The sequence below is a fragment of the Sorex araneus genome, chromosome 1, assembly GCF_027595985.1.
Source record: "Sorex araneus isolate mSorAra2 chromosome 1, mSorAra2.pri, whole genome shotgun sequence".
NCBI classification, from domain to species: Eukaryota; Metazoa; Chordata; class Mammalia; order Eulipotyphla; family Soricidae; genus Sorex; species Sorex araneus.
In genome coordinates this window covers 170,979,960-170,993,945 of record NC_073302.1, presented here as the reverse complement: position 1 = coordinate 170,993,945, position 13,986 = coordinate 170,979,960, and the positions used below count along the sequence as shown (strand labels likewise).

The window sequence follows — 13,986 nt, the reverse complement described above, 5'->3', positions numbered from 1 at the left end:
TTTTCTTAAAAGTCAAGGGATTTATTTTAATCCATGAAATTCAAAGTAAATTTTGCAGTTAATAACACATTCTACCTCATTAAGAAGGTTTTTTTCCCCCTTTAATTTCTGGGTGAAATACTACACATCAACTGGAAAAAGATAATATGTAATATGTATGATTGTATTCTGTTTACTAAGTACAGAATTCTGGTTTTTATGTATATTAAGATCATTATTCTGAAATAGCATCCAATTAATGAAGTTTAGTTACTAGCATAAAAATAGTAGTCAAAATATTCCCTATAAATTAAAATAATATAAGGAATAGAAAAATATTTTTTGTGACAAAAGTTTCAGATCTATTATCTAGAAAACCTTGATGTCAAAAATTAACATTGTTTTGCAACTAACCACTTCCTTTTTATGCAAATTTTTAGGTAACTACAGTTAGGGCTAAGAAGTTTAAACTGCACCACCATTTCAGATGTCTAATTTACTTTGTGATTATTTTTAATAAGAAAGGAAGCATTAGCAAAGTGGATAAGAACATGGGATATGGGGCTTAGACAGACCAGATTAAATCCTATGTCTATTATTTCCTAAGTAATCAAGTCTTATACCAATATCTCTATTCATCAGTTCCCACATCTGTATTATTAGGGTAATATAATAAATTGCTTCATAGGTTTTGTGCAAATATAGTATGACTAATTAAAAGTAGAAATAGGGGAAAGTCGTCCCAGATAGAGAAGGGAACACCAAATAAAATGTGGTTGGAGATCCCGCGTGGGAAGGGAGATGGGTGCTGAAAGCAGACTAGAGACTGAACATGATGGCCACTCAATACCCCTAGTGCAAACCACAACACCCAAAAGGAAAGAGAGAGATCAAATTGGAATGCCCTGCCACAGAGGCGGGGTGGGGTAGGGGGGATGGATTGGGGGGGTGGGAGGGATACTGGGTTCATTGGTGGTGGAGAATGGACACTGGTGGAGGGATGGGCTCTCAAACATTGCATGAGGGAAAAACAAGCACGAAAATGTGTGAATCTGTAACTGTACCCTCACTGTGACTCACTAATTAAAAAATAAATAAATTTTAAAAATTTTATAAAAAAAGAAAAGAAAAAGTAGAAATAAAATTTGTTACATTAGATAACCGGGAAATCTAGAGTTAACTCAGTTGTTCCATCAAGTCATAAGAAACTAGTCTATTTCTCACTGCCCAGACTCATGATCAGGTTTATCCAATTTAATTCCCTGTGTGGCCCCCAAATGATTGACAACATCCCCACAGCTGGCTATATGTTTTCTCTTTCTCATCCAGGAGGAGACACTTATCAATTTACTCCTGCATACTCAACCAAAGCCGAGTATTTATCCAGATTGGAAGACCTCAGGTCACATTTTCAACCCTGAACTATCATTGTTGTCGGGGATAGATGAGTCTAACCTTTGTGACACACACGACAGACACATTAATTGGGGACTACTTGGAAGAGGAAAGGTAGAAAGTTCTGCTAGGAAGGTAACCAATATCTATCACTCCTGTGATCGCTGTTCTCCAGGCTCCACAGAAAGACTTGTCTACTGCCTAGGCAGGAAGTTACCTGTGCCCATCAGTCTACTCAGTTTAAAGCTAAACTAAAATTTTTAAAATATGTGATGCCAGTATTATTATCTAGTCACATGGTAATACACAAGTTTTGTAACTCTATTTATAATATCTCGATACAGAGCGATACAGAATCATGCACAGCTGAACCTCATGTATTTGATATGCCAAAAACAGTAACAGTAATGGGCCTCATTCCCCTGACCTTGAATGTGACAGGGACGAATGGAGACGTTACTGGCACTCACTTGAGCAAATCGATGAGCAATGGGACAATAGTGATATAGTGACTTATAATCTCTTTTTTGGAAGTAGTAATGAGAAAGACTTAAGTTCTAGCAATGTCTTTGGGATATGTTTGAAGAGTATTAGTTGAAAAATTAAGATAAGCATGTGTTTTAATTATATTTATGTTCATTGTATTGACTTATAATCAACTCTTAAAACTTTCCAGGATACACAATTTATCCATTACAGATCTTGCTTTGACATTTAACCCAATGTGGTTTTATTTAGCAGGGAAAATAGAGAAATAGTGTAGTAGATAGGCACTTGCCTAGTATGTGCTAACACTAGTTTGATTCTTACAACACATATGGATCCCTGAGCGCTGCTGAGAATGATCACTGATCACAGCACAGGGCGTAAGCCCTGAGCACAGCTGGTTGTGGCCTAAAAAAGAAAAAATACAAAGAATGGATTGGGGTGGGTTGGGAGGCACACCTCGCAGTGCTGAGAGCTTACTCCTGGCTCTGCACTCAGGGATCACTCCTGGCCGGCTCAGGGTAATTATGGACTGCTGGGATCAAGCCCAAATTGACTATGTGCAAAGTCAACATCCTATCCACTGTGCTATAACTCCAGACCCAGTCTAAATAAAAGAAAGATTTTTATTTAGAATGTTCTCTTACGTAGACTTCTATACCTATATTCCTTCTTAGTCGGTGACATTTTAGAATCTCAAATCTTACAAGCAAATGTAAAGGCATACTTCAAAAGAAAGTATAAAATGTTTTTCATTTCTTGGTTTTGTTTTGTTGTTGATGATGCCTCTGTTTATAGTTTCACCCATTAAAAAAAAATGGGACTAGCACACTTTCCTTAAAAAAGTTAACTCTGATGAGAGTATTTCAATTCATAGATTAAGGGTTCTGAAGAGTTGTAAACATAGAGAAGGCAATACTTACCTTCTCTTATATTTTTCAGACATTCTACTTTTGAGCACTTCTTTTGTGAATGTATCTTAAAGTCTCAGCCAGATACTAATCTCTTTTACCGTGAAGTGTATGTTCTCATAAAAAATAACACTATCTTTTTAAGAGTACAAAGGCAGGGTACAGAGATGAAAATTATACTTTAGGATACTATCATAAAATATTTTATCTAATCTTTACAGTAACTCTTATAGATAGTTGCTACTTTTGTTCTTATTTTCAAAAGGATGGTTTTGAGCTGTGGGCTGCTGTAACAATTTGCAGGGGAAAATATCTGTCTAGACTCTGCTTTCTTTAGAAAGCAAGAAGAAATGTTGAAAGTTGTATAGGGCAGCCTGTTCTTCAGCAGATGAGGAAGTGGAAGTCAAAAAGGAACTGGAGGTTTTTTGTTTGTTTGTTTTACTGACCTGAGGTAATAAAGATAGAGGTATGGAAGAGTAAGAAGTAAAACCAAATTTCTGGTGTCTTATAGCCTGTTGTGCGTCCATTGTCATCATCCTTTTCCATTACCCAGAGCTTAAACTTTATAGCAACAGTATTATAAAATCTTTGATTAAGCATATATTATTTCATCACATAAGTTGCTGCAGCATTATTGCCACACCCTATTGTTAAGTAGTGCCAACAGAGGGACTAGAGTGATAGTACAGCATTTGCCTTGCACTTGGTTGACCCAGGTTTTATCCCAGCACCCCATATGGCTCCCTGAGCACATAACCAGGAGTAAGCCCTGTGAACTGCTGGGTGTTCCAAAAAAAGCAATACCAGGACAGTTGGGTTTTTTTTTAAGTTTCACATAATGGTTGTGTCCCACTTAAAAAAAATAACTTTGGCATGAAAATCTGATTTTCATAAATGAAATGTAGCAATTAATGTATAACTCTTTCTCTTAAGTACATCATTTTCTGTGAAATACATCTCATGTGTGAAATGAGAGGAGGGATGAAAGGATAATAAAAAGGATTCGGTGAATCATTAACATATCTCCTTGAAGTGTGTCATTAAACTAACAAAGACCAAATTAGAAGAGTGTTCTCTATCAAATGTAGGTTCTTTATCCAAATTTTTTTAATTAGCTGTACAACAATATACAACAATATACTTTATTTCAGAGTATTTTTCAGAGTATTTGTCAATACCAATATTAAGCACATTTCACATTTTATTAAGACCATTAGCTGATACTTAAGATTTTTTGTTGTTCAAAGCCCTAAGATAACTCATTTCACTTGGAATTCCCAGGCTCCTCTGGGCTCTGATCCTTTTCCAGACTTTCCTTGTTTTTTGATGATTTTCCCAATAATGAGGATATTTTATAACATGTCCTTGTTTTGGGGTTTGTGAGTTGTTTTTCTCATGGGTAAGCAGTGATTATATTTTGGAAGACCAAGAGATAGAATGTCATTCTCATGTCATCCCACCAAAGGGAAACATTATAAACATAAACATTATCACTGTATCACAGTCATCCCTGTTGTTCATCGATTTGCTCAAGTGGGTGCCAGTAATGTCTTCGTTTCCCCTGTCACGTGCTAGTGTAGCCCAATGGCATCCACTTGCTCCAGGAACACGAAGAGCATGTTGTTGTTACTGTTTTGTAAACATGACGTATCACTATTCGCTTTAACTGTGATTACTGAACAGGTCAGGTTTCTGTATATACTGTTCTCTGTGGAAGGAAGTCATCTGTGTCTAACCCACACTCAAGAGGATGGGAGTCATGCCCAGTCTCTGTGGGAGCAGGATCTGTATAAAGTTGTTTGAGTTCTTCAGCATCATAGATTTCTCTACACCACACTGTCTATTAATTCGGTTAGCTGTTCATTCAAATTCTTTTTATCAGCATAAAATCAAGGGTCTTTGTCTTATTCTATGAATTAGAATCTAATACTTCATCATTTGTTTTGTTGTTTGAAGACTGGTTTGGGATATAATCTATATAAAATATTTTGAGTTCTTCAGTATCACATATTTGTCTGCACTCCACTATATCCATTCATGTTATTATTTGTTCAAATTATTTTAACAGCATGAAATCAATAATCTTTGCCTCATACAATGAGTTAGAACCTAATACTACATCATTAATTTTGTCATGGTTTTGGGTGACTTTGGTTTGTGGAACACACCAGCAGTATGTGGAGTTTTGCTCCTGACTCTTTGGATGGCCGTGCTATGCCTGGGGTCACCAAAGCCAGGCTCTGGCACGCACCGCACATGCACCAGTCCCTTGGGCTCTCTTCCCAGTCTTGTTCAACTATTCCTAATGACTTTCACAACCAAGATTTACAAATATAGTAAATAATAGGGGCTGGAGAGATAGCACAGCGGGTAGGGCGTTTGCCTTGCACGCAGCCGACCCGGGTTCGATTCCCAGCATCCCATATGGTTCCCTGAGCACCGCCAGGAGTAACTCCTGAGTGCAGAGCCAGGAGTAAACCCTGTGCATTGCCAGGTGTGACCCAAAAAGCAAAAAAAAAAAAAAAAAAAAAAAACAAATATAGTAAATAATAAATAGAATCACAATATTCCCTGAAGGCTGCTTTGTGCATGTTGCATGCATGACAGTTCTATGGCTTATGATTACTTTAATCGTGGCAGTGTATGTAGATATATATACATATATATATGTATATATATTTATATATACCTATTTCAGTCAGATATGTGCATCTTTGGTGCCACAAATGGCTATATGTATTCCCCTTTTCTTCGCTCAGGTATCACTCCTGGAAGTACTTAGGGGACCATATATTTCTGGTATTCAAACTGGGGCTGGCTACATGCAGGGCAAGAGAGTTACCTGATGTACTATTTCTCCATTAATTTTATCTGCATATTCCTGATGATAAGGATAGAGAACATCCTTTCATATACATCTTCTGTCAAGGTGTATTTGTTCATTTCTGCTCCCTGTTTTTGATAGGGTAGTTTTTTGTTGCTGTTGTTGTTGTTAAGTCTTACGAGTGCCTTATGTATTTTGTCTTTTATTCCTTAGACAAATGAGTGATAGGCAAATAATTTCCAGCACTCTGTGGACTGTCTTTTTTATCCCAGCTATTCTTCCATTTACAACTTATTTTTTCTGGGGAAGAAAACATGTGGTTGGAAACTCACGAAAAACAAAAAGTTTAAAGACTTAGTAAAAATAAAATCTATCATGTGCTCAGTTTGGTGCATATAGTTTGGTAGAATAATAAGGATTATCATTTCAGGAGTAAGGATAGTTGTTACTAATGTAATAGTCTGAGTGTGATCAGAGCATCAATAATGAAGAATGTTTTTTAATCACTCATTAGTCATCCATGAACATAAGAAGTAATGTGGATATATAGTTTGAACAAAGCAGAGTGAACTTAGTTTGCATTTGTCAATACTTAGCTCTTCCTAAAGCACTTTATGTTGAAATTATTTAATTATTTTAGTGGCTAAAGAGGGAAAATGAGACTCATAGAATTCAAACAACCTTCTCTCCCTCACAGCAGATTTTCATGTAAGAATTTTATGCAAAAAAAAATTATACAGGTCCCTATATTTTGAAAACTGTAAGGAATCTTTTCTCTTTTATAATAACTCTCCTCTTTACCCACCCCCATGTACAAGTATATAGCTACTTATATTTAATAGTTTTAATAATTTATAAGGGACTTCATGTAAGTCCTCACATAATTTCAGAGTAGGGAAGTTTGGCCACACTTAGCAGTGCTTGGTGGCTCCTACCAGCCCTGTGCTCCAAGGGGATTCCCAGAGGTGCTTGTGGGACCAGGGTCTGCCATATACAAGTCAAGCTCCTCAATTCCTGCCCTAATCCTCCATCACTGCTATCCCATTGAAAAAATTAGAAAACACAGGGCAATTTGGAGCTGACATTAACTAGTAGATATCACATCTACCATTTCATGATGAGAATTTGCATATTGAAACACAAAAGCAAGCTATCAAGTTTATAAAAGAGAGAAGTCTGTGTACATAAGGACTGAGGAAAAGAGAGTATGTGCTTTCCTTTGGCTTAGGTTAATTTATATACTGTATGTGTAGGTGGAAAGGTTATTCGTGATAACTAAGCGATGCTGCACGGAACCGTCAATTTAGCGGACAAGCCAAGGGTGAGTAATCAGTGTTGTAGGAGTCCCAGAAAAGACATTCTGGGAATACCGAGTCTTGTTTTTTTCCAGCAGCAGTTAAATATTGCCATTTACTTGGCCTAAATAGTGATAGACTCATTTGGTTTGGTTTGGGTTGCTGCAAAATCAAAATCCCAAAATTAAACCTGGGGTTGTAGCGTCATTCTAAAACAAATGATAGCAGAACTTTGATGTGTCCAGAGGCACTTTTCTGCTTTGTTTTTTCTTTCTGATTAACTGAAGGATAATTTGTTAAGCACTGCGAGCCTGTTTCCCAGTTTCTCCCGGAAAGCTGTTTGTGCCATGGAATTCAGAGCCCTTCCTTCACTCTCCAAAGTATTCAGTTTGAATGATAAATGATATGGTTATCCTAACCATGATTTCCCCCCCTAAATTTTGTTGAAAATAGTCATAGATACACAAAAGTTTTCTTTGTTTAGTAACGGCAGAAAGCTCACCTTATTTTACCTCTGGGTCATGGTGAGCTTACAGCAGCTCAGGATAACCTACATGAAAATTTCCTTGCTCACCGCACTTGCTTGGAGAAAGAGGCTGAAACCATAAGAATTTCTGTTTGTAGCATTTCTGTGCCACTGTCTCCCATATCACTCTTCTCTGACTATTGATGTCCTATGTTGTCTGTTTTCTTGCCTTTTTTATTCTTTTTCCTCATTTTTAGGTTCTTTTCTCATTTTTTTTGTTTCAAGTGTCAAGGACCCACTTAAGACATCTCATCAATACCAAAGAGGGTAAGAAGGGGACAGACCCTATAGAACACTTAGCCAAGAGCACTGAGCCCTGAGTAGCCAGCTCATGGGCCTCAAGGCTGCTCCAAGATAGTCATCTTATGCTCACCATTATCATTCTTGGCTTCAGTTAGTTGATATGTCTACATGTTCTGAAGCAAAGTTAGGCTGTAGCCTCTATTGTATTTTTTCTGGATAATTTTTGGCTTGATTCTGGCATTTTTGCTCATTTGCTGTTATATGTAGATCATCACGTTCTCTTTAGTCTCTCCTTTTTGATAACTCAGTGTTAGCAGCCACTTTTAACCTTTTCTTCTCCGGGCCTGTTCCAAATCACCTTTGCCTAATAACACCTTCACTAAATACCAGCTTGTTGTACCAGAGACTCTTCATGTTCAACCCATAGTTCACATGCCCAACTCTCGTCTAATGAGCTGTGAACAAGAAGCAAAGAAGTTGCAAACACATAGAATTAAGTGGAAGCTTTCAGGTGTGGCTGTGGATGAGTCAGATACCATTACGGGCATACTTATGGGGTATTCCCTTGGTTACCATTTATTTTCCCCATTCATTATGGTTAAGGCTTTCTAAGCCATTTCGTCAGTTGACCGACTAATTATGTTTCCTTGACAATCTCGCAAATCTCACTAAACTTTGATTATCTCATTGCCTTTTGAGTTCTGTTCTTGAAAAATTATTTTAAAATGTTTAATTTAAATTAGATGAAGATGTCATTGTGCAAGCATTTTCAATGTCATATAAATTAGGACAGATGACTAACTACTAACCTGTAATGACAGCGAAAATCCTCAGTGATACTGCTTTATATAATTGAATTGGTTGCTAATTTTTAAACGTTAAATATATGAAGGCTCACAGAAAATTTTAACTGAAAGGGGATTATGTTGGTAATCCACTATAAGCCCCTGGCCTTACAACACTAGCAGTATCCAAGAAATGCCTTTGAATCCAGATATCCCTTATGTGCAGTGTTACGATAAGTCTGTTTACTGTTTAAGTAAGGATCTACTGCCCCAGTTAACTGAGTAATTCCATTTATGTATCTTATGAAAAATCCCCCCAAAAAAAGCCAGATAGATATGGGGATGTAGATAGTGGCAAAGCACTTGCTTTAACTTGCATTTAGGATTCAGTGCCCAGCACTGAAAAAGAAAAAAAATAACCTTTATTAGCTAAAAGGTAGCACTCTCAACTCTGAATTCATCAACAGCATTCTATCTTCTAGTGGAAGCTTTCTTCCCTTTAAGTTAAAAAGACTTCATAAGAGGTAGAGCTCAAAGCCATATGACATCGTATTGACTTTCACACATACTCTAAATATTTCATGATACAATTTAGAGAAATCCAAAAAAAATTTTTTATGCTTCAGCTTTCTCAGGCTTGCCTTTGTGATCGGCACAATGAACCAAGTTAGTTCACATGCACTATCCCTTGTGGCACTGAAAGAAGAAAATGCAGGTGCCTGAGCCCCACCCACAGAGTTCCATGGGCTCTCAGCAAAGCCCTTGAGGTTGAGAACAGCTTGTCTATACAGAAATGAGGGAAGGATTGCACACAGGAAATTTGACATCACCACCTACAAAAGGAGTGCTTTGTTTTTCAAAATTCCAATGCTAGGAGTTCTCTGATGTGTAAAGCCCTGAGTTAAGAACGACTGAGTTTGGTACCCTGAGGTTTACTAAATTTCCAGTAGGCTCCCTGCTAGGAATCCTCCATTAGCCAGTCATTCCTTCACACTGCTGTTCTTTCTTCCAGTGACCTATGAAAATAAAAAATTCATAAGAAGAGATAAAAGCAGTCAGCTTTTTTTCCCTCAGTTATTTGTCCGTATACTTGATAAATATTTACTGAGCACATACATCCTTCATACAAGAACTTTGCTAAGTGCCAGGGTGTTCTTAAAGGAGACACTCTTAAACAAAGCAGATCTGGCTTCTTTATTTATGAATTTCCATTTCACTGAGAAAATGGGCATTAAAAATTAGCACATAGTATGTGAACTCATTATAATTATAATAAGTCCTGTGACAGGGCTGTTTTCCTGACTACAAATGGTAAGGCAAACAACTGGCTGGACATGTCAATCAAATTATGTTAAATGACCAATCTTTTTTACTCGGGGCAAGGGGCAGGAGCAGCTCTGCATACTCTTCTCCATAGTGGCCGTCACTGTCAACATTCTCAAGAGTATGCTTGCTACCTTTCCCCTCCACGTCCTCCCCAGCATTTATAATAAAATTTTTGTAAGCAGTTGTCATCTTTACAGGCCTAAGGTGATATTTAATTGTGGTTTTGACTTGTATTTTCTGGTTGTGATCGTTGTAACCACTTTACAAATGCTTACAAAGTGTTGTGATTGTTGTAACCACTTTAGAAATGTTTACAAAATGTTGTAACCACTTTACAAATACTTGTTGACCATTTGACTGTCTTCTTTAATAAACATAATTTATTATATTATGTCTTCTTATATATTCCTTAATATAAACTCTCTGTACCTTTTTTGTGGAGTTATTTATGTTTTGCTCTTAAACTATATGAATTTCTTACATATTTTAGAAAATAGTCCCTTCTGATATATATTTTGAAAATATTTATCCCATTCCTCAAGTTCATTCCTTTCACTTCCAGGGGCGGTCCCTAGGTGTGACCACCTAGCTACTGGGAAATGGGAAATCTGGGCAGAGGAGGCCCAGTCCCAATCCGAGCAGGCTTGGAGGTCTCAGTCCCGGGTCCCACACATCTGGGTTCCTCTGCCAGTACCTTCATGCGTGAGGCTCATCCGAACGTGTGGAGAGGGGCCTTGAGCATGGCTGTGGCTGAGGCTCTGGAGTCTTTGGCCACCGGGAGCTCTGCTTGGGGCAGGGAGGGAAGCTGGAGCCCATCCCCTCCAAGGGGCCCCGGGAAAGACAGCCGGGCGTGCAGGCAAGAGAATCTCTGCTAGATATCTTCTAGCCGACTTCTACTCTGGGAGAACCTGGCAAGCTACCGGGAGTTTCCTGCCCACATGGGAGAGCGTCGCAAGGTCCCCATGGTATATTTATATGCCCAAACCAGTAACAAGCTGGGTCTCATTCCCCTGACCCTGAAAGAGCCTCCAATGAGCATCATTGGGAAGGACGAGTAGAGAGAGGTTTCTAAAATATCAGGGCTCGGACGAATGGAGACATTACTGAGACCGCTCTAGAAATTCAACAATCAACAGGATGATGGTGATGATGATGATGATGATGATGATGATGATGATGATGATGATGATGATTGATGATGATTCCTTAAGTTGCCTTTTTATTTCATTGACTGTCATTGACTGTTCTAATTGCACTGAATCCTTTTATTGGGGAGGGGGGCATACGGGGCAATGATCAGGGGCTACTTCTGGCTCTGTACTCAGGAATTACTCTTGTCAGTGCTCAGGGGACCACATGGGATTCTGGGGATAGAACCCTGGTTAGCTACTGCAAGGCAAACACCCTACCTACTGTACTACTGCTCTGGCCCCATGTGCTGAATCTTTTAAAATTTTTCACCTTTGCCTTTTAAATCATATTCAAAAATCTATACTAATACTTAATTCTATTTCAAGAGATTCTCCTATTTCTTTTAAAAGCTTTACAATTTCAGGTCTATGTCTTAAGTCTTTTTTTTTATTTTTGGCTTTTGGGTCACACCTGGCGATGCATAAGGGTTACTCCTGGCTCATGCACTCAGGAATTACTCCTGGAGTTGCTTGGGGGACTATATGGGATGCTGGGATTCGAACCTGGGTCGGCCCCATGCAAGGCAAATGCCCTACCCGCTGTACTATTGCTCCACCCCCTATGTCTTAAGTCTTTTATCCATTTTGAGTTTATTCTGATGTGTGGTGTCAAGTGGAGGTCTCATTTCATTCTTTGAGGGCTAGAGTGATAGTAGAGGGGATAGGGAATTTGTCTTGAAGATGGCCAACCCATATTCGATCTTGCCATCCTATGCATGCGTGAGGCTCATCCGAACGTGTGGAGAGGGGCCTTGAGCATTGGCTGTGGCTGATCCCCTGAGCATGGCCAGGAGCGATTTCTGAACTCAAAGCCAGGAATAACTTTGAAGCATCACTGAGTACGGCCCCAAAACAAAAGCTAAAAAAAAATTATTCTTTGACATTTGGGTATGTAGTTTTGCAACCACTATTTATTAAAAAAGCTATCTATTCCACTTAATCACATGATGATGATGATGATGATGATGATGATGATGATGATGATGATGATGATGCCTGGAACCCATTTATAATTTTTAATTCCTTCTCAAATATTGTTTTTTCTGTAAGCAGAGGTTTTTTTCTGGATCTTTTAATCTCCTATCACAGTCTTTTTGCTTACTTTTGTGCTGTAGTATATTATTTGGATATATTTAGCTTCATAGTAGCACTGAACTGTAGCACTGTCGTCCCGCTGTTCATCAATTTGCTCAAGTGGGCACCACTAACATCTCGATTGTGAGACTTGCTGTTACTGTTTTTGGCATATTGAATACGCCATGGGTAGCTTGCCAGGCTCTGCCGTGTGGGTGGGATACTCTCACTAGCTTGCTGGGCTCTCCGAGAAAAGGATGGAGGAATCAAACCCAGTTCAGCCGCGTGCAAAGCAAACTCCCTACCCTCTGCGCTAATGTTCCAGTAGCTTCATCTTATAGCTTAAAATTAGAAAGTATGATGCTTTTGTGATTTTCAGGATAGCTCTAGGTCCTGCACTTAGGAGTTGCTCCCAACAGTGTTTAGGCATTGACTTCAGCCTCCTAGACGCATGTGCCCCAGCCCTCAGACCTAGCACGCCACTTTTGCTCTGTCCTTTTTCAGAACTGCTTTGACTACTCAGGGTTTTTTATGGGTTTGTGTGTTTTCTTGGTGAATGTGTGTGTGTGTACATAACATTAGCAATTCTACTTTTTCTTATTTATTAAGTTATGCTTCCAGGCTTATTTTTTCCACAGTAATTTAAGTCAGGATGTCAGTGAGATCCTGACACCCAATTTCATTGCAGCATCATTCATAATAGCCAAGATAGGGAAATATAAGTGGCTATTAATTGAGGAATGGAGAAATAAAATTTGGTCTATGCATAAAATAAAATACTAGTCAGCTTAAAATAAGAGGGAAAACCTTCCATTTTTATGTACCTAGGGATACTTTACTGAAGAAAACAAATACTCTGTGTAATCTCACTAACCTTTGAAATTTAAAATAGTTAAGAAGAGAATCAGAGAGTACAAAGATAGTTGTCAAAGTCTGAAAGAGAAGAACATGGAGAGTAGATGGTCAAATATTAGAGTGAACTACCTTAGGAAAATAAAATGTATAAAAATCACAAAGAAAAATATTCTTAGAGGAAAGAGTATGAAGGTTGTTATATTTCACCCAGGGGTAATTAAGCCCTTCTATAAGAAATCACTGGCATGTTGTGTTAAAGGTTGAGCCTTGTGTGTGTGTGTGTGTATATAAATATATATATGTATATATATATATATATATCACTGTATCACTGTGTCACTGTCATCCCATTGTTCATTGATTTACTCGAGAGGGAGCCAGTAACATCTCCATTTGTCCCAGCCCTGAGATTTTAGCAGTCTCTCCTTACTTGTCTTCTCCAGCAATTAGAAGTTCTTTCAGGGTCAGACGAATGAGACCTGTTACTGTTACTGTATTTGGCATATTGAATATGCCATGGGGAACTTGTCTGGCTCTTCTGTGCAGGCAGGATATCTCAGTAGCTTGCCAGGATCTCCAAGGGGCATATGTATGTGTATAAGTATATGTATATGTATATATATGTATATCTATTTCTGTAAAAAAATTTTCCTCTAAGATTGGTTACCTCCTACTTTGAACCCCATCAAACGTGGTGCGGTACTCTTGGCATATGGGTAGGGTGTGTGTGATATGAAGTGTCATGCGGTCCAGGAATAGGTTCACTCATGGGTGAGGCTCGGCCCAAGTGTGTGGGGAGCGGCCATTAGCATGGCTGCGAAGACACATTTTCTAATACACCTTCTTCTTTGGGGATTTAGTAAACACTTTAAAATATTTAGGCTATATATTTTAAATTATGACTTTAATAACTCTTCAGGTAGTCAGTCTACCAATTTATTTCTTGAAGCTGTTACAGTGAGCCTAAGGATTAGTGTCTCTCTAGATCTAATTAAATACTTGGATGTTTTCTTTCATCGAGTTGAAGGGATCTGGAGATTTAGTGGTGACCTTAAAATCGTTTCTCCATCCCTATGCTCTCTGCTTTCCACATTACC

The 13,986-nt window shown here is 38.3% G+C and overlaps 1 protein-coding gene across 1 annotated transcript in view; it reads left to right on the top strand.

Moving 5' to 3' along the window:
* Window positions 1-13,986, top strand: part of MCTP1 (multiple C2 and transmembrane domain containing 1) — a 670,427-nt gene that overhangs the window by 302,833 nt on the left and 353,608 nt on the right. The gene's annotated exons all lie outside the window — the stretch shown is intronic.